This window comes from Mytilus californianus, unplaced genomic scaffold (assembly GCF_021869535.1).
Source record: "Mytilus californianus isolate M0D057914Y unplaced genomic scaffold, xbMytCali1.0.p SCAF_9, whole genome shotgun sequence".
Classification (NCBI taxonomy): domain Eukaryota; kingdom Metazoa; phylum Mollusca; class Bivalvia; order Mytilida; family Mytilidae; genus Mytilus; species Mytilus californianus.
The window spans coordinates 23,218,461-23,242,009 of record NW_026262745.1 but is presented as its reverse complement, the minus strand read 5'-3'; the positions used below and the strand labels follow the sequence as shown (position 1 = coordinate 23,242,009).

General features: G+C 31.0%; 1 long non-coding RNA gene across 1 annotated transcript; it reads left to right on the top strand.

Moving 5' to 3' along the window:
• The first annotated feature begins 872 nt into the window (after positions 1-872).
• Positions 873-17,243, top strand: LOC127715214 (uncharacterized). Its single transcript, XR_007988234.1, has 3 exons — positions 873-995; positions 5,518-5,715; positions 15,769-17,243. It is a non-coding gene; the product is annotated as an uncharacterized LOC127715214 (long non-coding RNA).
• Positions 17,244-23,549: the final 6,306 nt, after the last annotated feature.

Genomic DNA, 23,549 nt, shown 5'->3' with positions numbered 1-23,549 from the left:
CACTAGACGATATTATCAAAATGCAAAAAGTTTAAGTCGACAACATATTTGCTAAGTTTTGTAGGGTTGACACACAAGTAAACTGTCGGTATACTAATGGGTACTTAGAGTGCATCTCTTCAGACTGACTTGTTGTACTTATATGAAGTTGACTAATACAAAACCTTCTCAAAAACAGAATTAAAATCGCCTTGCCTAGTTTTTTAAAATCAGTTTCAAATGTATGGATGGTTTCATGTCAGTCAATAAGTAAACCCTCAATTCAGTAAGTGCTTCTATCTCACATATCCAAGTGAACTTGACATTAGGGATACTATATAATTTAGAAGGTTTGCTTCATATTTGGGTCTTATAATCACATGGTATTAACATTTTCGCAATTTATAGATTATATGCGTGCATGTTCATATTATACGACTTCATTAATAGTAACAGGGGTATGCTCCAGAAGCCAAATCGCTCCAACAGGGTTATGAGGAAGAACGAGCACTCACTCATACAAAGAGTTGTTGCAACTGATTTAACTTTCTCATTCTGACCGTCCTTTTCTGCGTATTTATTCGCAGTCATAGGGGCGCCTCCCTCTAGCAACAGATTTTCTGGCGGATAGGAGAAGTCAAGAGGACCTTATTTCTGTGCCTTTGTCAATCCTTTGGATTGATTTTTTTCCAGTGTAGGCTTTTACCGGAATCATTTGGCCAAGTTTAATATGTTCATTATATAAACTGTTATTAAACTACATCGCATTGGACATTTTAGTCCTTTTGCATTCCAGATATCAAAATATCAATTTGCGTCTTTTTCTTGCCAAACAAAAAGAAGAAAAAATACAATTAATTTAATTATAATTCCTTTCTTTGTTTGTAGGAACTATACACAGGACTGGTATATAACAACAAACTGGATTAACCACACCATAAAAATACACTTTGATACTTGCTTCATAGAAAATTCTAAAGATGTATGTTTGTTTGATTACCTTTACGTGTATGATGGTAAGTATTTGATACAGGATAAATTTGTATTTACTTATACATTTAGATCATATTAACATTAAAACAGTAATTTTTATAAACTTCCTTTTTAGCTAAAAATGATGGTAATAAACTATGTTCTTTACTGTAGTTCAAAATAACAGCATTTTTAATGTCTTTATTAATTAAATAATGTATAATACTGCATGAAAACAACCCCAAAGATCCTGATTCATGCGCTCGATTTTAAGATAGATACTTGAGTTGAAAATGAGGATGTTTGACCGGGAAATATATCTCTGGATTTTCCATCTGAAAGGTGTGGGTAAAAACTCTCAAATTTTTTAATCAGAAGTTTTAAAAAGTCATTCTATGATTGCTAGGCAAAAATTTAATGGCATAGTATTAGTAAATCCCAGTTGGACTAAAAAAAAAGATATTGTCCATGGATATTGATTTAGTGATTTCCGACCAGTGTCAGATATTACATGCATACCAGTACTGTGATATCAATATGAACCCTATCCTGGATTTTTTGCGTGTTAGTTCATAAGGTAGCAATCCACAGAATAAAATTTTAGCCGGACAAATTATTTACAATTAGAGGCGACCAGTTTTTGCCTATACTTCAAATCTCTGGTGTGTCCCGGTGGTTTCAAAAACTCAATGAACAAAGGAGGTGGTATGATTAAAGCCATTATCCCCCACCCCCCAAATAGTTAAATTATCTAAGACTTTGAAATTATGTATGTTAATTTTATTGATAAATGAACATATTGATATAATCTGGACACCTTGTACAGAAAGGGTGCATGTGATGTGACTATGACGCCATTAACATTGAAAATCACATATTTGTAAAAAAAAAAAGACAAAATTTATCATTTTACGCATAGTTTTTTGACGAAATAGATATGGACCAAGGCTTGGCCTATAAAGATAATTCAAATACGTTAACATGTTTATAGTAAAACACACCTAGAGAAAAACGTTTGTTTGGTTGAAGCCTTGGCTCACATCTACATGTACATAAGATGAACCGATCCAAAAATGAGGCTTTTCGGCATTTTTGAAGTTATGCGATAAATCTAAGTAATTAATAAAGTTTCAATAATTAGAGCAAATGTAATTTCAAGAAAACATTCATCAATATACTAATGTCTTATGTACATCATTCTGCTTGATACATAATACTTCATGATTTTCAAATTCAAGGAGCCTAAACATTGGCCTTATTATACCTCCTATCACAACCAACAGCCTGTGAAATAGTTCAGAAAATTAAATATGTTTGTGCTATAATATTATTTATAGATAAGTACATTTCCTATGGTTTACAATAAGTCAACTAGCAATTTGGAGACCAAAAGGACAAAAATGTGAACAATTATAGGTCGCCGTGCAGCATATCTATAGTAAGCTATTATAATAGGCCCTAGGATAACAAAACGTGAAACAGTTCAAAATAAAAACCAACGACCTGATTGTACTACAATAACATATGACAAACAATTTGTGAGGACAGTAACCAAAGACAGCAACTGTATTACAGGTCCGTGCCTTTGAACAGGCGTATAAATAAATATGATTGTAATCGCTCGTCGCTCCCTTAACAGGGACAGTCGTGAAACAGCAAAACATACGAAAAAACTGTAATAATCAGGTATACAAGGTTTGACTTATCAGTTCGGCACGAATCAAAAAAGCTATGTTTGTGTGTTGTATAGTTTAAATATACCATAGTAACGTTACGCACGCTGTTCCTACAACCCCTAGGATTTAAAACAGAATCTTCGAAATTTCCTCCGCAAAACAAAATAAAAATGTTAGCAAACACGAACCACTATGAAAACAAATTCAGTATATGTTTTAAATTATGTTTTTATAGCTCTTGATCATATACTAAGTAATATCTAGTATATTTGAGGATTTAAATAACAAAGCTATGTGAAAAAAAACGGATGTCCAACGTTACATTTATGAAAAACTGTTTTAACTCTTATATATAGTGATCCTATTTCTTATTCTCTGATCTTCCTGAAACTTGGCAGGAACAAAGACATGTGTCGGTTCTCTGTGGCGTTAAAGCCGTTATTTTGCCAAATTTCATTTGACTTGGTGGCTGCATATTAAGCTTGAATAAGAAAAATGTCCAACGACGTTTTTCGTTAACTCAACGACTGAAAGTGAATTTTATAAGTAGATATAGCAGAAAATAAATAAAAAGAGTAACACAATAATAACATCTATCAAAAGTACAAATATTTGCCTCATTGTTCGTGAGTTCAAATATTGCAGATTCTATAAAATCTTCTCTACACAGTCGTTTTTCAAGCGGTAGCCATTTTGTCCAAGTTGATATTTCATTTTTCAAAGCAGTTAACGCGTATTTTTTAACTGATATTTCAATAAGTTATTTATAATTGATCAAAACAAAATTTAGATACACGAAGAGTACAAAATGCCAAGATTCTTTTCTTATTAACTACATGTTTGGGTTTTAAAGGAATAAAATGCTTCCACACATTACAAAACGGTAGCCAATTTGTCCAAACGTCTGAAAACGTCGAAAAATCCGAAAAACGCTAATTTCCGACGTTACATGTGCTAAAGTTTCAAATAAATGCTCATGATAATTAAAACAAATCGTGTGGTGAAATTTAGAAAAAGATGATGATGGCTGCCGAAAAAAAAAGAATATTGCATGTTGCTATAGACTCCGGCCGGGGACATAGATTCGACACGGGTTAACTTTTGCAATTTTCATTAATCGTTTATAGCTTTTAACGATTTATTTAAAAGAAAGGTGAAATGGAAAAAAAATCACATTACATGAACGAATACATGAACTTCGTTCAACTTTTGCAAAGACAAATTGGAGACACCAAGACCGTTCTCTAAATGTAAAATGCGAATTTTAATTTATGTTACGGAAGTACTCCGAAATAGATCATTTAAAGTCGTCACTTTAGTAAGGTGCATTCACCAATATTAAAAGACTTAATACAAGTCCACGGAATGTTTTACTTCGCGATTTGTCCTGCTATTCATGTTATAACTGTCGCGATGAAAGTAATTCCTGCACTAGCGAAGCCGGAACTTTTCGCAAATATAAACTTGTGCATGAAATGGAGGTAATTGAAAGACAAACAGCGACGAAAACCGTGTCATTGAATTAATAAAACCCGGGATTGTAATATTTTTTTTACGGACGATCCAGGAGTAGATTACTATATTCAAAATGTATATCAGAAGTTAAAAAATTTAAGCAAGCAACTTTAGATGACTTGGGAAATAATTCTCAAGCCAAGGTTCAAGTAATTGAAGCGGTGTATTTCGACAAATTATGTGCCAGGGAAAATACAATTCTATTCAAATTAACCAAGGGTAAAAATGTTTCGATTTACTTGTAGAGTATCAGATATATTTGCATTTGGGTTGAATTAAGATATAGAAATTTTAAAATGACAGATGATTTGCACCATGAAATTAAACATCCTATGATAAAAGTTTTGTACATCTAAAAAAAAATTATTTATTTATGGAAAACCGTATACAAGTACTTCCGTCCCAGTTTTCCTTCCTACATTACTTGCGACAGTACTGCATTTTTCGGCGAAATAACTTAAAGGGTAAACATTAGTAAATCAATTTCCACAACTTGAGGTAATTTATGATGAAATGACATCACAAAAAGAACAGAACCAGAATCAACCAACAACATATAAAAAAACGAATAAAACTTGCAAAAATTAATCAAAGTCAAAAACTCTCTTTGACGCTGCATTTTTAGTGTAACGTGTTGTAGGAACATCGTGCACAACGTTAGTGTACCTCGTTGTGTAAAGAAGGTTTCTAAAGTTAAAGCCTGTTCCCAAATCTAAATCAATATATTTTGAATACAATAGTGTTTCTACTAACAATAACAAAATCATTCTTGATCTCCACTTGAAGATATGTAATCCTTTTTTCTTTGAAATTAAAGTGCTCTTTTATCTATTTCTAAGAAATAAAGGTGCAGGGGCGTATGTCAATGTTACAGCAATCGAAATCACGAAGAAATGAAATGATAGCGTACTCTATGTTATAGGTTTTGATTACGTTGACCATTAGGGAATATTTGTGGTATGGATTAAGTTGCACTAGTCGTAACCACAATCTTTTCCTTCTTCCCTAGTTTGTGACATTGAAGAATGCAACTTTTCAAAGGATTGATGGTTGCCACTTGAACACATCAAATTTACCGACAGTTTTTGCAATAGCATTCCTTTATATTTTAGTACGAAAATGTTCGGAAATTCTCAAAGCACGACCCAGAAGGAAATGCTACTACTTTTGAATAAAGGTTATAAGTACTTTAAAGTTGAAAATTTACCAGTATCTAAAAGTATCAGAATTTAGGGAATTTTTAAAAATATTCAAAAAATTGCAAATATGAGCATGTCTTTATTTAATTTGAGTACTAGTATTGAAATGCTGCTTATATAGGTAAAATAGAATTGTAAATTTTACAATTCACGGACAGTTTTAAGTCTTTTTTAAGGGGCAAACTCAAGTAGTACAGAAATGATGAAAACCTGTTGTGGAGATAAACACAGTGCAACATTAGAAAGTTCGACTGGAGAGATGTATTTCTTGTTTGAGACAGACAATACGGTAGGAGACACTGGTTTTGAGATCGAATACTGGTCTAATGGTATCACAACGACAACTACGACAACGACAGTGGCTCCTTCTACCGGTAAGTTAGTTAAATATGTTGCATTCTCTATACTAATAAGCAAAGTAAATGTATAACATATGTGATCAGGTTTTTAACAGACAGTTCAAACTAATCATGTGGTCTTTTATATCTTCTTGCATGAAGTTTTCGAATATTGTTATTCGGTTTCATTTTACATATACTTATATTCTTTATCCTTGATATATTAACCATATTTTAGTTCAGTAGTGATAATTATAAAAGTTTGTGGCCCAAATTGTGAAAAACCTAATTCTAGTGATTTTGAAAACCCTTTTTACTCATTTAACGTCGTTGTATAACATATTGGAGGTGTACTTCTTCGTTTAATATATTTAACACTTATCGAGTATACCTTAATGAAACGAAAATGTTGAACTCTTATCAGAGGTAAAGCTAATATGTTTTATCTTTCATATACACATTAATTATAATACATGTAGATCATCAATGTATTAATCAATCTATCTATTTATTCAAGGTAGGATTTCAAAACTTCTTTAATTGTGCCGAGTGAAGAAATGTTATACATGTACATGCATACAATGTATCACTGAAAAATATTACTATATTGTTATACGTGTTGACCAAAGAGAGACAACTTTGCAAATTTTAAACGCTACAGACTTTCATTTTACACAATGTTAACTGATTCATGAAATACCCAAGAAATTATATACATAAGATTGATGAATAATTTTAATCATCAGTTCAAAATACTAAAATGGTAGAAAATAAATGCCTGTAGAGTATCTCAGGAGAAATATTTCTTATCTTAAGCGTCTTTATCATAAAATATCCATATGACTTAAACGTGTGTATAAATAACATACATGTAATATGTAAAATCAGCATTAGTACACGGATGTTGCAAATGCCAATTAGGAATTAGGACATGCAAAATATTCAAATTCTGCAGAATTTACAATATAATAGACTACTTTGGATTGGTTTTTGTTGAAAATATGTGTGTTTAAGTATTTATGCATTTAACTACTAGATACTAGCACAGACAGCACTTACATTACAACAGTGCAGATTAGCAGCGCAGGTAAAACTACAAGCAGCGCAAGCAGCAGCGCTACATCTGATAAATCTGGTACATCTGGTATGTCAAAATAAAATGTTGTACTTGATTTTGCTGATGCTTTGGTCCGTTTGTTTTGTAGTGCAATGCTATGTTTTATTGTAAGCTTATCAACAATTGAATACCACTTCATTCTTCTTCTAATTCCATTATCTTTATTAACCCTGTGAATTCCCCAAATATTCGATGTTTAAATGCAACAAACTAGAATTATTTTAACAGTAAAACGCTAAAATAAATTAGTAAAATTATTACTAAAAAAAGGCTGAACGTCCCTTTTCTATCAACTTTAAGATACTAAAATGGAGATTGTCTGAAGGAAGCTGAATGTATATTAAAAATTGACGATGTCATTTGTATGTGTATGATGATATATTCAATCATATATTCACTTAATTTCTAGTTAGTAAATATGCTACTATTGGTAAATATAAAAATAGTTGCGTAGACACATTTTATACTAAAACATTTATAATTTACATTTTTTGAAATTGTTAAAATCAAATCAGTTGCAATCGGATTTTACAAATAAGTGTACAAAAAGTTTAAACACTTCATTATCAGAAATTAAATGTATATCTTTATCTCTCAATTCAAGCTTTGTATACACACTCCTTACACTTGTATGCTTGTAGACGCAAGTGTGATATCAACAATTCAGTCCTCATCACATGATCCTGAAGCTAATACTGTTAGCACTATTTTAGATCAAAATTTTCAAACAACTACTGGCAATTTTTCACAAACGTTGGGTATCTCCACAAGCCGGGCCAGTGGTACTATTACGGGAGGAGCATTCAGTACTGAAACACATAATCCAAATGATTATAGCAGCACTGCTTCATTGGACGGTTCCTCTACAATAATAAACAAAGAAACTATTGGTACGTGACAATTTGTTTTACGTTAATTACGTAAATTACATTTTTTTATAGAAGGCTTAAAAAAAAAGAATTTAATTATTGCGATGTGTTCTTCACTTTGAAAAAAAATAAACATTAAATAATGCATGAACATTTTTATTAAAGCAACACAATTTAAGGTCAATCAAAATAAAGAAAGAACCGCCCCTTTGTAGCTATGAAGCGAATATGAAGTTTTTTTTCATATTGAAATATGATCAGTATAAATTTTGTCAATCTACTATGGTCGTTCAGTTCAGTAAGGTAGTATTATGATAATATCCTTATGGTAGAAAAAATCTACATGTCAACTAACCAGACTTTCAGTAATATCAAATAATTACTTTACGCAGAAGAAAGTAAACGAAATTTTATCCATAAATATACAGATATATCATTAGTAAATGCAACCTATAAGCATAGCACTTCAAAATAAAACGAGCTATAGATTTTCTTTGTATGATTTATACTGCAGACCAAAACTCGAACAGCAGCGCAAGCGCTTTCACAAGCACAACAATTACTATTGCACAACATAACAGCGCTTCATCAAACACCACAACTTCTCCCTCCACAGTATCAGATGATGGAAAGGGTAATATTTATGTTGCTTTTGTTGTTGTTGTTGTTGTTTTATGTTACTATTCGTCTATTCGATTTTTGCATTGTAGGAATTTTTTCTTCGACTCTCTCTCTCTCTCTCTCTCTCTCTCTCTCTCTCTCTCTCACGCACACATTGAAATGTTTAAACTTTAAAGTAAATCTATTTTTTTACATTTATGTGATTAGAAATATTTATATGTATGCATCTTTCAATGATGACTTAATCGAATGTAAATAGCGATTAATTCATTTTTGGAATGCCTCTTTTCTGTTTCGTCATGTTACAATTCCCTCAAAGTTGCAGACGATATTTTGTAACAAGACATTTTCCTTAAGTCCGCAAATCGAGCCATTGAACTATATTATTCCGAGTATCGCCATCAAAATCACAACCACATACATTGAACAGGTGGTTGTAGACAACAATGGGTATGTTTGCCTCGTACAGTGTGTGTTTTTGCTCAACAGAACGAACGATGCACAACAATTCGCCAAATTGGTAGTTCACTATATCAGTCCCAAGAAGAATATTTTATAGTTAAAGTTATACTCAAATCGTGACCCTGTGGTTACACCATTTATTCTATAACTCCTTAGATCAACCGTAAGCCGTAAAATTTGAAACGAAAGATCTAAACATTATTTGATTAAACCTTAATTCCTTATATGACTTATTTTCATTATCCCAATTTTTCACCGGAATGTAGAAGCTAGCGTCTAAAATATGAAATGAAATGTTGAGGCCCTACGTTTCTTCTGACTAAATTTAACAGTAAAAATGATTTAATTAACATTTGTTTTACAACATGAGGAGGAAAGACACCAGTGCGGTAGGTATAATACACAGACAAACATGTTTCGAAGTAATTAATATAGGATCATTACTAGGTTTGAAAAGACCGATTACATCTTACCTGTCATTGTCAAATGGAACATATGACAGCTAATCTATAACGGTCATTGCAATGTATTTCATCGAATTAAACTTCATAACGTACATTTTTGTAGTTTTTAAAGTATATTGTCTTTGCAAAACATTATTTATCTATATTTTGTCACTTTCTGTACAATAAAACTTTACAGAAACATCTCATCTATTTTTTCTTTGATTATGCTAGAAAGTATCAAAGTAATCAGAATCGTTAATTTACATTTCAGACTATATGTTTGTCTGCAGATTTTAATGCTCAGTTGCGTGGTATTAAGTTGTTCCGTTGTCAGAACTACGCAATGTTAGCCATATTTGTCTGCTTTTTGTCAATGTTACCCTTTAGACGACAAAATAGCTCTGCACTATTTTTCTTAAAAAACAAAACCGCCATTTGAATGTTCAATGATGAAATATGTGCGTTCACTATAAACAGATATTCCAAAATATAATTATTTTATTTATTTTTTTAAATAATTCCATTTTGGCAAAGCTGTTCCCTATTTGATTTCTAAATTGAACTATAATGTTTAACAAAAATAGTGGAACAGAGACCATGCCCATCATGTTTTACTTTAAATTTTCTGAAAGCTATTTCAATACAGTTAAATGAATAGGTTAACTATTTATGAAGATTTTTTTGATAGCTTTCATTCAAATAAGGTTGTATCTTAAGGTAAAATAAAAATAGAAATTGACCCCCTGTTATCGATCATTGCCAAAAACGGACAGAACAAATAACTAAATATTAAAATCCTAACTTAGTAACGTGTACTTTAAACTGAAACATGCCTGTCACGTTTAAGAACGAATTACAAATTGATTGATAAATTTGTGCTAAACGATTCAAAGAAAATTGAATTCTGCAATAAAAGGTTATTCTGATTATTCCACAGATCTATTCAGATACATATCTCAATTCTAGCTTAGTCTGATAAACGATCAACTTTTCCATTTTAAACCACCATTGTATACTGTATACATGTATGTATAAGATAAACTAAGTTATCGTATATACTAATAAGCAAAGTTCATGTATACAATATGTGATCAGGGGTCGTGTCAACGAAGCTGTCTTAGGACTAGGACGTGTCTCCGGATGGTCTTAGGATACGTCTTAGTCCTAAATCAGGTTAACGAAAGTCTCCTAATATAAGATATGTCCTAAATTTGGTTCTAAAGTTAGGATATATTTATAGGTGTTTAAGGATGTTCCTTAAAGTTACGTTTTCCTAAGTCGAAATAAAAAGAACAACTATGGCCTTCTGTCAGATTTGAAGAATTTATCTTTTTGTAGATACTATCCCATGTCTTCTCTTTAATACTAATCGTCGCCACAGTTGATAGCTTGTTGAATAAAATGCCCCTACGCTTTTTTACTTCGGCGAGCAGAATTTAATAATAATAATATTCTCTTTTTCAACAGGATAATATATTTAGTCCAAGGACTAGTTTACAATAAATTTCATTCATTATATACATATATTACAACATAAAGTATAAAATTCAGTAATAAAAATACTAATACAAATATTAAACTATTATACTGGTATTAGAATTAAACAGAATATTCTCCAATATATGTTTATTTTTAAAGATGCAAATGTGTTAAATTTGTAGACAAATTGTTCCATAAAACACTTCCAGATATCAACAAGGAGCGTTTATAGTAAACAATTTTAGTTTTTGGAACGAGTAGCATATTACAAGTATTTGTCTGTTTGTTCTAGAACTAACCTGATGCACACATCTAAATACATCGAGATATACTTTACGTACTAAAATTGCTATATACAAAATAATCTGAAAAGGGCATCCATCGCAGCTCTCCAAAAAGTATGTGTGACGATTTCATATAATTACGCTCATTTAAAATAATTCGTGATGCCCTTTAGGGGAGCTTAAAATTCTATCATTATTATCAATACTTTTTGCACCTGACCAATAATTTAAATGTGGAAACCATTTGAATTTGAACTTCGGTTTCAGAAAAAATAGACTTCTTTTCTTACTAAGGCTGATTCAATATATGTAATGAAATGGATAGGACACAGTATATATAGCTTAAGTTGCTGCACGATAATAGCCTTTACGATGGTTTTGTTGAAATTCAGTTTAGTTATTGTATGAAATTTATTTATCATTTTTAATAATTTATAATTATGTATATATTAGTATTAATTTGCGTTATTTTTTTTTCTCTCTAAAAATATGCAACTACCCGCCCTTTAGATATGTACTGAAATACATTAATTATGAAGTAAAGCTAATATGTTTTGTATTTCATATACAAATTAATTATAATTGATCATCAATCTATAAATCAAATTAATTTTAGGTGGGATTTCAATACCTCTTTAATTGTGCTGACTGAAGAATTGATATACATATACATGTATACAATGTAACATGGTAAATGTTTATAAGTGTTGGTCAAAGAGATACAACGTTGTATAGTAAATTCGAAAATTATAAACGTTACAGGCACATTCTTAACACAATTTTAACGGATTCATGACATAACCAAGAAATAAGATTCATAAGAATGATACAATATTTTATGCATCAATTCAATTTACTAAAATAATTGCTTGTATGATTATCTCAAGAGAAATGCCACTAATCTTTAACGTCTCTGGATCATAAAATATATAGATGATATAAAAGTGAATATAACTGATATACATGCACTTATGTAACATGAGCATTAGTACATGGCTGTTTCAATTACTATAATAATATGTGCTAATGTGTTTAATTATGAGGACATTTTATTGGATATCATCATGTTAAGATTTACAATATAAACAAATGGAAGTTTTTAACGACCTTGACTGGCTATACAGCCCTTGCACGGTCCAATATAATAGATTAGTTTGGATTAGTTTTGGTGAAAATATTTGTGATTAAGTATTTATAAATTTAACTATTAGATACTAACACAGACAGCACTCACACTACAATAGCACACGTTAGCAGCGCAGATGCAACTACAAATGCCGCAAGCAACAACGCTACATCTCATACAACTGGTGTATCTGGTATGTGCAAATACAATGTTGTATGTGATTTGGTTAATGTCTTGGTCCTTTTGTTTTGTAGTGCAATTCTATGCTTTGTTGTAAGCTTGTATTCTATTATCTATTATTGGATTATCTTTAATAACTCTTTGAAATCTCCAAATATTTAAATATAAAACTAGCCAAATAACGCTAAATAAATAAGTAAAATGATAATAAGACAGGATGGATACACTCTTTCCATTCACTTTAAGATAAGATGCAGTCTGATTTTACAAATTAATCATACTGACGCTTTAAAATATGTCATTATAGAAATTAAATTTTTATCTTGACTTCTCGATTCGAGCTTTATATGCACACTTCTTACACTTATATGCTTGTAGACGCAAGTGAGATATCTACGATTAGGTCCTCATTACATGATCTTGAAGGTAATACTGTTAGCACTACTTTAGATCAAAACTTTCAAGCAACTACTGGCAATTTTTCCCAAACATCAGGTATATCCACAAGTCGTTACAGTGGTTCTATAACGGGACGATCATTCAGTACCGATACACACAATTCAAATGCGTATAGTAGCACTGCTTCAATAAACGGTTCCTTTATAATTACAAACAAAGAAACTGATATTATAGAATTGTTACCAAAAAATTTCTTCAATACTATTATCTTGTCTAATTGTTAAAATAATTTTTGTATAGGAGGCTTAAAAAATGAAAGAAAGAAAGAAGATATTATTCACTCTGATCTATTGAAGAGTTTAATTATTGTGATGTATTATTTACTTTTATGAAAAATATAAACATTCAATTATGCATGAACATTTCAGTTAAAGAAACACAATTGGATGTCAATCAAAATAAAGAAATAACCACCCCTTTGTAATTATAAAGCGAATAGAAAGACTTTTTTCATAATGAAATATGATCAGTATAAATGTTGTGGCTGTTCAGTTCAGTAAAGTATTATTACGATAATATCCTTTTGTTAGTAAAGATCTACATGTCAACTGACCAGCTATTAAGTAATCTCAAATAAACACTTTACGCAGGCGAAAGCAAACGAAATTTAAGCGTTATCCATAAATATACAGGAATATTACTAGTAAATTCAACCTAGAAAGCATAGCTTGCACTTCAAAATAAAACGAGCTATATTTTTTATTCGTATGATTTCTACTACAGACCAGAACTCGCACAGCAGCGCAAGCGCTTTCACAAGCACCACAATTACTATTGCACAACATAACAGCGCTTCATCAAACACCACAACTAGTCCCTCCGCAGTTTCAAATGATGGAAAGGGTAATATTTATGTTGCTTTTGTTGTTGTTTTATGTTACTTTTCGTTTTTGGTTTTTTTTTTGGCATTCTTTGAATTTTTTCTCCGACACATGAGATTGAGGGATTTTTCTCTAATCAAAATCTGTTTTTCTACATTAAGGACTCTATCGATTGTCAATAGCGATTATTTCATTTTTGGAATGCCTCATTTCTGTTTCTAAATGTTATAAATCCTCTAATTTGCAGATGGTATTTCATAACTGGACCTTTTGTGAGTCCGTAAATCGAGCCATAGAAACTATATTATTCCGAGCATCGGCATCAACATCACAATCACATACATTGTACCTGTGGTTATAGACATGTGGTAATAGACAACAACAGGTGTATTGCCCCGTACAGTGTGGGTTTTTGAGTCAGCAGAATTAACGATGCACAACAATTCACCTTGATGCGCCAAATTGGTAGTCCGCTATATCATTTCAAAGAAGACCATTTTATAGTTAAATCAATACTCAAATCCCCACCCTGTGGTTACACCATTTTAACACCATTTATTTTATAACACCTTATATCAACCGTAAGCTGAAACATTTGAGACGGAAGATCTAAACAATATTTGATTAAAACTTTATTCCTTATATGCCTTATTTTCATTATTCAAATGTTACACAGGAAAGTAGAAGTTATCACCTTAAATATGAAAAGAAATATTGTGGCCCTTCGTTTCTTCTGACTAAATTCAAAAGTAAAAGTGATTTAATTAACAATTGCTTTACAACCATGGCAAGAAAACATTGCGGTAAGTATAACAGATAGGAAAAATTGGTTTTAGTTATTCATATACGATCATAACTAGTTTTGAAACGACCACATCTTACCTGTCAGTGTCGTTGCTATCCTTGGATGTAGATAGTTATTGAATATGTCTAGTAGCGCATTATCATAATAGTTATGTATGTAACTTAACATGCTATTTATTGTTTTTGAATAATCATTTTTGATAAGTTAGTTTACTTTTTACAAAATTAGGGATCAATGGTTTAATATGGAAAAGTTGTTTTTCCATCAATAAATTTATAATTGCAATATATTTCTAAATATAATCAGAATAATCTTTTACCACAGATTTTAAATGAATATTCTTTAAATTGTCCAACACATGTTTATCATTTAATTTAATTCATTCGTAAACTTACCTTGTTCCCATTAAAAGTGCAGGTACCAAGTTAGGGTTTCGATTTTTAGTTATTTCGTCTGTCCGTCTCTCGTTTTTGCCAATAAATTTTGATTTTTACACTACATTTCCAGTTTTGAAGTTTAACATATATGTTATTTTCTATCTTTGAGTGAAGCACATAAACATATATGGTCGCCTTCAAGACTTAGTTTACAACATCATAATTTATACATCAACCTACACATCAGTTTCGTTTGTTCCGTTATCTTATTCACAATCCAGTGCATATCTCCTCATTTGTGACTGCACTAATTACCTTTACCTTAAAGACAATGATTTAAATATGAGTAACAGATAGACATTTAATTGTTTCAGATTTTTCAAGTCGGTGGCTTTTATATCCGACTTTACAGTATTGACTATTCTTATTGTTGAAGGTCGAACACTGGCTTATAATTGGTTATTACCACTTTACTTTAACCCTAGTGGATAATTGTCTCATTGGCAATCATACCACATCTCCTCATTTTTATGGTAAGTGTTAAAAAAGTGAAAACTATCTTGAAATTCGTTATACTTTTCATTACAGCTTGTTTTAATTTTTATCATCAATTGTTATTATCATGTTTAATTATTTATGTGATAATGTGATATGCCAAGTTGTCTGGTCAATCCCTTTTAATGTATGCTAGAGATGCCAGGAGAGCCAAAGAAATAGAATTTTAGTAAGTCCACTGGATAAAATTTCCTTCCAATTTGAGGTAATATAAATGGGCCATTCTTATATCATTTAGCACGATGCATGTTTCTAGAATGAGAATATTTTTCATCAGGTACGGTTAACGTAGACGATTTTTAAATTTCATATTCCTTTCCAACTGCTTTGTTTTCCCTCCATAATTTGTTTTATTATCTTATACCCTTTTTGGTTTATATAATGACAATGACAAATAAACAATGAAAACGATGACGGCCTTTTTTTTTTATCAAAAACTTGAAATATGTTAATAAGGCATATCATGCATAGTTTTTGTTTATTTTTAGATAACACCCGTTATATCATCATAGCTTGCGTGATCACAGGTCTGTTAGTGATTATTGTAGCTGTCCTCATAGTGGTTGTGGTCATGAAGAAAAATAAAGCAGCTACTTATCCTCGACCATTCTTGGTTGATGACGGAAAACCAATACAGCCGGACTCAAGGAATACCAAATTCAAAAATGGCCAAAAGATGATGGCTTTCCCTGTTCCACCACCTACACCACCGCTGCATACAGTTATGCCACAGGCAGAAACAAATTTGTTTGATTTAGAACTTCCGGAAAAGGGACGTGCTAATCGTCTGCCTCCATTGTATAGTTCAATCGACACATCAAACACAAATTGAGATTATCAATAGATTTATATGATTTGTACCCCAATGCATTATAAAGGCATCTCGTCAAAAGTTAATATTTCTCTTTTTTATTCAACACTTTATTGTCAATCGATTATTCAACATAGCAACATGTCGGCATTATATGAAACACTTAATTACAATTGTTCACTAGTTCACACAATGTAGGCCTGGAATTTGCATTTGGTAAGGTTAATAGTTGTTTTCTTCATGTGCAAAAGATTTCACAGATGTTTTTATTTTCCGTGTCTTAAAGAGGTAGGTTATGCACCTTTCCTCCCCAAAAAAACTTTATCTGAAACTTAATGAAATTTTACTTTACAACATGTCAAGTTAACTTTTGAAATTTCAATAAGAAATTTTCCACTAAAACAACTGTTTATGATCAGGTTACTGTATTGCTCACGAGATCTTTTTTGATTTTTTTAAAATGCAAGTGATACATAGGTTTATTCGTGTTTCTAACATAGGATCTCTGGAAAACATGCAGCCATTGTGGACTTCTTGTCTTTCTCACTTCGAGAAAAATTATAATATCACAAAATACAAATGTTGATTTTTTACATTATAAGCTAGCTAAAGCAAAATTATTTTCTTTAGAAAATATGTACTGAAATCCCTCATCAACTTTAAAATTACCCGCTGCAAAATGGCGGCATATTTTTTCGCAGCAGTACTTTACATTACATTATATGTCAGATGAAAATATAAAATTTCGAAAACTCCCAAAAGGCAAGGTGAGAGAGTTAACTCTTGACGAGGTTCATACATTGAGATTTTTCAGGGCTTTCAAACATCAGCATTACTCGAAGAAGAACTTCCAAATTCTAATTTTTACTGTAGATAATCTACTTCACTGGAATAATAACTAAACATACAAACTCTATTTTGATTTTGTTTTCTCATTTCTGTATTTTCAGAGATAGTTGTGCTTAAATTATATCTTTACTTTGAATTAAACCTCTTTGTGTTTTCTGTAAAAAAAAATGCAATAATTAAATAAATATGAATATAAAGCAATGTATCCTCGATTTACTATATCAATTTTAATCTATTTCACGCAAATTTTTGAAAAACTAGAATGCTTCTATGTAACGGTTGACGGTGAAGAAACAAATCTATACAATCTTCAGTGAGTGAGATTTACACTAACAATGATTTTACTATGAAAATACTTTGCATACCACTAAAATATAAAAGGACCTTGTTTATGTATGTCCTGTATTCTCTTACTCATATGGATTCACACTGCAGTATTAAAATGTATATGTGATTAGACTCATTTTAATTTATTTGTCAGATTTTGTTGTTTGATGTTTATTTTTATACGGTTGCTTGTTAAATAGTGAAAATTTTATATTGATGTTTCTTTGATTATCCTTAAAAATTGTGTTTTCATGTAATCGAATTTGTATTTTTATTTGACCGGTAACTGAAAAACAAGTAACGGATACAAGTATATGAAACGTTTGATGATATCCCAGCACATTGTTTTGTTTGTTTACGCATTATTCATATTCTCATGTAAATAATTCTTTTTTTGTTTGTTAGTATTTTACAGCTTTTAATTTTTTTTAATTTAGAAGACAATGTTACATAAGAAGCTAGCTTCTCTTGCTACATGTGGGAAGTGAGGTTTTCAGTTAAAATGTTAGACAGCTTATCACTTGCTTTATAAGAGAACTACAAAATGTTGTTTGAAAGGCATTTAACCGACATTAAAGTTTAAATAAATAATTTACTGTATACTGGAACTGCTTTTTTTCATAAATGTGGTTATTTAAATTTCACTTAATTGATAAGCATATAATTACAAATTAGAACTACTTAGATGTTACCAGGCCTAAAATCGAATCTCGCCTAGAATATGTAACAATATAAAACCTAATGATCATCACATATTTTTTGTCTTTCTTTAAATTTTGAGTTACAATTAATTCCTTTAGCAAAGTCGATCATAGAGGGCAATTTTTACTAGTTTCAAAATCTCAATAATAGTTTTACAGCTATCAATAAATATGTCCAAACTAATAAACTAATTAACAAAGAACATCACTTTCAACGACAATAATTTTTTTCCGATATATGATCAAAAGTCAGTGTAGATTTTAATTAACCTGCTTTCGATATAGTAAAAACATCAGGCCCAAACAGATATAAGAAAACACGTATTAGAGTCATTTAGCAATTATATCAATCAAAGATCAAAATGAATGTATAAAAAATCTATTGCCTATTTCGTTTGTAATAATTTAAATATATATTAAATGTATATATTTATATTGTCATAGATACATCAAAAGCAAAGGCAGTAACTAATTTTACTTCTATTATCGAAAATTTTATGCTGAGACTTACTCTCTTGCAACTACATGTTTTACCTCAATATGTTCAAATAATGTCAATGAATGCTTCAGAAGGAATTACAGCTAGATTTCTAATGTGTTTATGTTTAATATTAAAGTGTAATATATATTATAAATACTTGAAAGTCCGCCATGTTCTATTTTATTTGAGCTTTGTTACGTAGTCCACTATTTTTGAATATATTTTATATCAAACATTTATTTTAATACATGCACATTAATTTGGTTATCACTCCAAGGCATGACTAATTTTGACTAGTAAATAAATTCAAATGTTGATAACACTTTTGAAAAAAATAAAGAGAATTAAATTTATGAATAAAAATGGTAATAGAGAGAAAGATTAGCAAAGAAAACAGCGACTGCACGGTCACGCAGTTAGTCTGAAGATAACGGAGAGACAATCAAAATCACAAGTCGAAGAAAGACAACATCATGATTCAAAACGGAAATTATAACACTTTATAAGTGTTATGCGTCCAAAGCGCTTCTCTAGATTAATCTTCATCAGGAACGCTGAAAGTTAGGATATTGAAAGTCAAAATGTATAAATACCAAAACACGAAGAGCTATTTTTTCAAAAACGGACCTAAAATAATGAAAATAATGACATAATCTACCCAATTTCACTTTGCCTGTGGGAGTTGGAACTTAGTTTTTTAATAATAATTTCTAAACTTATCAACGGAGAAACTAACAAAGGTATGTTATAAATTGTGTCAGTCTACTGGGTTGATGATACACTCGAAGACTTATAGTACATAATAGTACAGTGGTACCGACCCAATGATAGAAAATGATGAAAAGACCCCCCCCCCCCCCCCCTTCCCCTTCCCCCTAAAAAAAGATTGCAGTTCTGCTGTACGGTTGACACCCGTTGCACTAATTGTATTTAAATCATCGGTAATAGTCGATTGATTTCGTTAATGAGGAGGATTGGTAGATGTATCTTGAACGAATCTATCCCATCGAACTAGAGATAAAGGATACTACAGATACAGTTAAGTCTACCTCATATCTTGACTTACATCTAGAAATTGACAATGAGGGTCGGTTGAAAACAAAACTTTACGACGAAAGAGATGGTTTCAGCTTCCCAATTGTGAACTTTTCATTTCTATGTAGCAACATTCCAGCAGCGCCTGCATACGGAGTATATATCTCCCAATTGATACGATATTCCCGGGCTTGTATTTCCTATCATGATTTCCTTGATAGAGGATTGCTGCTCACCAGGAAGCTATTAAACCAAGAGTTCCAAATGATGAGGTTGAAATCATCCCTTCGTAAATTTTACGGACGCCATCACGAGTTGGTTTACCGTTATGGAATAACCGTTTCACAGATGATATCGGATATGTTCCTTATGTCGTAACTACAATACCCTTCCCTTTTCACGAATGTGACCTACCGAATTAGACTTTTTACCGGATTTGTAATAACATAAGCAACACGACGGAGCACCTGAGATCACCCCCAGTTTTTGGTGGGGTTCGTGTTGCTTAGTCTTTAGATTTCTATGTTGTGTCAACTGTACTATTATTTGTCTGTTTGTCTTTTTGTTTTTGGCCATGGCGTTGTTAATAGATATAGGAAGATGTGGTATGAGTGCCAATGAGACAACTCTCCATCCAAGTAACAATTTATAAAAGTAAACCATTATAGTCAGTTTGTTTTCGATCTATGAGTTTGACTGTCCCTCTGGTATCTTTCGTCCCTCTTTTGTCTACACCTATTTGATATTCAAAATTATTAACATTATTTAAAACATTGTTGTGACGTCATTCTATTGTTGTACCCGTTCTTTATTTCATTTCAGTGATTGGACTATCACTCACCTGTGAGAAACCATTATGTTACCTTCAATATTTTAAAGAATAACCCTCCTCTTTCTTAAAAATATTGGACAGCTGAAAGTAGCATTATTGATTCTTACAGGTAAACGATAGTTCAAGGACTGAAACAAAATCAATCAATTCACACAATTTGTTTCTTCATGTGGGGAAAAATTTACAACGAAAGAACAAATGACAATTACACAAAAACAATTTATTGAGGGTACCTTCCAATACAATAATTTCTTCACTCGACAAGACGGTTTCTGTTTCTTGAAAAAAAACTTGAAAATTGATTTTAACACTGCCAGCGTCAATACTTATTTCACAGCCGTTTTTCTCATGTTTTGGGTTGTCTTCATTAGCAAATTTGGTTGACAATGCTAGATGTAAGTTTTTTTTTTTGTTGCTTTTAGGTTTTGCAAAAGATTTCTGATATCCTCGTCCATCTTTGGATATAAAAATCGACTTCTGGTGTTGCTCTCATTCTTCCTAACATCATTGTCAGCTACAATCAAAAGGAAAAAAATTAAAAAATGCTTCTAACGCTAGATAGATCATCATGCCGCAATACAAGGACCACAAGTACAATAATTCTATTATCATAATTAGGAGAAAATCGTTCATCTGAAGTAGATGTTTACCAAGTGTTGATGTGCAAGCCACATATTGTTCCTTGGACAATCAAGAATTTGATTAACAACCTAAATTTCAACCTGTGTACAAGGTGCAAATCGAGAACTTTCTTCATGAACAATAAAACCCTTTCCTGCATTAAATTGATTGAAAAGGAGGGGTTATAAATAAAAGTATTTTTACTATATATAACATCAAAATACGAATTACATTTATTTCTTTCCAATGTATTTATGAACAGTTTCAAGCACTTCAATTTAATTTAGATCTCGAATTAAAACCCCAGAAGGAATAAGGAAGTAATAGGAGAGGACTACATTTTAATATATATATATATATATATATACAAGTCTAAATTGAAAACAACGTTCAAACCTATGATTGCGTTAGATAATCAAAGTACTGAAGTACTGAACATCGGATGACCGCAAGTTCTTGTGGATGGTCACAAGCACTTGTCTCAGAAAATAAATCACAACTCTATACCTGAAAGTGAGGTAAATGTACGGATATAAAAAAAAAAAAGAGACAAGTTCGTGCGTGGATGATAAATAAATGACAGGGAATTCAACCTCACCGTAATAACTGTTATATTGTAGTGATACAAATCAGTATACTCTGGTTTGATGTTATATATTATATTTATTATTTGTATATTACAGTTACATGTATATATAATTTTCATCCATTTGTATATCATTCTATTCTACTATATTAATAATAGTGCAGTGCAAGTGCATAGTGGACACTCTTCTGTAAAAATTCGATTTTTCTAATAGATTGGATTTGAGTAGGCATTCATATTTTCCCGCAAAACGTACAATCTCCCATGCAGAATTATCGGTCCTTGAGAGAGAGAGCAATTTTTATACGTGTGCATGCAAAACAAATTTCTTGGTAGAGGGGTCTAAATACAGCACAAACAACAATTTCCAAAAGACCAAAAAAAAGTGAAAAAGTCTATTTTTACAAAACGCATTTGACTAACAGGTCGAACAACTGATGTTCTTAAACCCTGCTGACTGCCATTGGCGATTGCCAAATAAATTGATCACCAGATCTAACAAAATGGATCTTAATATTAATTAAATACCAATCAGAAAACAATAAACTTGTGGAAAGGATGGTATACCACAAACATGAGGTGCAAAAATTTGTACACCATATCCGGATTTCGACAATAAATGTCTCTTCAGTGATGTTAGGGATCGAAACGGTATTTGGAATATATATATACACTTTGCCATTATTAGCTGCTATAACTAAATCCTCCTTGTTGTCCGCACTGAAATCGGATATATCTGAATACAGATTTGATTTAAATCCAAAGTTTGAAACAATACAATCACTATATTCGACATCACTATCTTCCTTTTTTGTAGAATATATACTTTCATCGTCTTTATCCATTTTAAGACCCCAAACGCATGTGAAGGTATTCACGGAAAATATATAATGTAGTCATAGCGCATGCAAACAGCATGATACACATTCACTGTGTCTTGATGTACATGTAAGCTATACATGTATTTTACCTTCAAATGTACTTTATTGCTGTCTAATATTTAAGTTGAGCTACTGTTTAAAGGGGCCAACATATAGGATAATATTAATACAGTTTATCCAAAACAATTTACACACTTGATGAAAATAAATCTTAACAAAAGTTTGTATTTGTTTGCTTTTTTCACCTCCTTTGACAAGTTAAACAATTTTTTGTGTAAGATATAAGCCTCAAACAGTTTATTTTGTAAAATATTGAACAGGTTATAGGTATATTGATCCAATATCCATCCGTTTATAGTATGGATCACATTTCCGACCTAACATTGATTACGTGCTACGTGTACAATGTTTCGAGTTCTTTCGGAATTTTATTCCAGGTACAAAATGTAACTCTCTTCGGAGGTCGTCCTTATTGTTTTTTATTCTTTGAATATTTATTTTTGTACGTTTTATTAATTATTGTACGTTTTATTAAAGTATGGATTACTAGTTTGTGTAATTAGATTTAGTTTATATACGTTTCAGTATGCATTTTTTATTGTCAACGCACCTTCCTTTAGTTTTATTGTAAATGTAATTAATTTTTATTAGACGACATTGATTTATTTTAGGTGTGTCTTAATTATTTCTCAAATGTTCCTGTTTCTTTTGAATGCTATTGTAGGTTTATTATCAAAGAGATTTTTGAACTGTGGGTTGTATTGAATTATATGCCAATGTTTTCTAATAACGGTTTGTAAATTTTCCGCATCAACGTGGTATTGTGCTATGAAAGAGATATTATAATAGTTATCTGTGTTTTTGTTTTTGATGCTTGTTTCTTTGTTTGTTAATGAGTTTAATCTTTCTGTATGAGAAATATCTCTTAATATTTTACTCACAAAAGTGTCTTTATAACATCTCTGAATTGATTTTTTTATAAGTAATATAATAACAATACTAATATAATATAATATAATATAATAAATACTTTTTTTAAAGAGGGTAAAATCAGTTAGTACAATACTAATCTGTCCTGATGCCCTCTGAATAACTCAAAATATAATGATATAATATATACATAGAAAAAGGGTGAAGGTTTGGTA